At 34.1% G+C, this 1993-nt stretch overlaps 1 protein-coding gene across 3 annotated transcripts in view; it reads right to left on the bottom strand.

Annotated features, from left to right (window-relative positions):
• Cyth1 (cytohesin 1) overlaps positions 1 to 1993 on the bottom strand; it is a 76210-nt gene that overhangs the window by 25174 nt on the left and 49043 nt on the right. The window lies entirely within an intron of this gene.

The raw sequence follows: 1993 nt of genomic DNA, 5'->3' as shown, positions 1-1993 counted from the left end.
AAAAAAAAAGGAGGTTATACTGAAGTACTATTGTTTCGATAAAAAATACCTTTTCTGCAATGAAAGTTGTGAAAAGAGTTTGTCAGTAATGATGAGGATACTGACTGAGTATAAAGAGAAGTATATTTTTCTTTTTTCTTACTTTTCCCTTCTTTCCTTTCCTCTTCCTTGTTCCCCTCCCCATTACATTTTCTTCCTATTTCATAATACCTACTATACATTTTGGTCCTTATTTACACTTTTGATTTCTCACACCAGAGAAACAATGCAGTATTTACATGTGTCCAATTTATTTCACTTAAGAGAATGTTCTCAAGTGCATCCATTTACCTAGAAATGGCTCAAGCTTATCTTTCTTTATGGCAGAGTAGTACTCCACTGTATAAAAAACCCCACATCTTCTTTATCCATTCCTTGATTGATGGGCATTTGGGCCATTTCCAATATTTGGCTATTACAAACTGTGCCACTATAAATGTGGATATGCATATATCGCTGTGGTATGATGTTTTAAATTCTTTTGGGATGATACCAAAAAGGGGAATAGCTGGGTCAAATGGAACCTATAGTCCTAGTTTTTTGAGGAATCTCCACACTGATTTCCACAGTGGTTGTACCAGTTGACAGAAGCATATTTTGAAGCAGGTATCTAATCATCCTTTTCTTGTTGGTCTGTATTCTTGCTTTCAGACAGAAAGTAGACTGTTCTTTGTTATAGAGTATATAAATAGAGGAGATCTAATGTTTCATATGCAGCAACAAAGAAAACTTCCTGAAGAACATGCTAGGTTTTACTTTGCAGCAACCAGTTTGACATTAAATTATCTTCGTGAATAAGGGATAATTTACAGAGATTTGAAATTGGACAATGTATTACCAGACTATGGTGTATGTAAGAATTACTACCAGGAGATATGACCAGCACCTTCTGTGGTACTCGTGATTATACTGCCCCTGAAATTTTAAGAGGAGATGATTATGGCTTCAGTGCCGACTGGCAGGCTCTTGGAAGACTGTCTGAGATGTAATGTTTGAGATGAAGACCACCATTTGATATTACTGGGAGCGTTGATAACACTGATCAAAAATAGAGGATTATCTCTCTCAATTTATTTTGGAAAACCAAATTCACATACAGCATTCTCTGTCTGTAAAAGTTCCAAAAATATTTAATGAAAGTGTCAAGAAGAGTGTCCTAAAGTGTTTTTCAACAAGAACCTAAAGGAATGATAGAGCTGCCATTCTCAAGTAGGATTTGCTAATATTCAGGGGCATCCACTCTTTTGAAATGGTGACTGGAATATGATGGAGCAAAAGCAGGTGATACCTCCCTTGAAACCAAATGTTTCTGAAGAATTAGGTTTGGCCAACTTTGACTCTCAATTTACTAATGAGCCTGTCCAGTTCACTACAGATGATGATAACACTGAGAAGACTGATCCATCTGGATTTGGCAGTTTTGACTATACTGATACTCTTTTGAAGTCTGCAGTAGAATGTATCTGATCCTCATTTTTCAACTCTGCATTCTGCTTATGTTGCCATTTAATGCATGGATAAACTTGTTACCGGCCTAGATACAATTAACCATTTCATGATTGGTAATTATAAGAACCAAGTATTACATCTAAATGTAACTACAAAAAAGGAATTAAAACTAGCTTTCAGATAATCAGGCTAAAATTTAATTACAGTGGTCCTTCAGAGGCCTACTGATAAGTAATGAAGTTACTTTTTTTGGTCAAAGGAAATACCACTGCTTTTAAAAGAAAATATCTGTTGCGTTAAGGTACTTAGTGGGATTACATCACAAACCTACCATAATTTTTGTTATTATGTGTTGAATAATTTGATGATTTAATTGTGGAATAAAAGGTTAATTTAAAATAATTTTTTACATTATCTATGTTTTAGAGTTTATGTCTTAAAATCCAGCTATAAATTTTCTTGTTTCCTCGGATGATTAAATTGCTGATTTTTTTTTTTTTTTTTT

This window comes from Chinchilla lanigera, unplaced genomic scaffold, assembly GCF_000276665.1.
Source record: "Chinchilla lanigera isolate Chin_1 unplaced genomic scaffold, ChiLan1.0 scaffold00105, whole genome shotgun sequence".
Lineage (NCBI taxonomy): Eukaryota > Metazoa > Chordata > Mammalia > Rodentia > Chinchillidae > Chinchilla > Chinchilla lanigera.
This window is presented reverse-complemented; position numbering and strand designations above follow the sequence as displayed.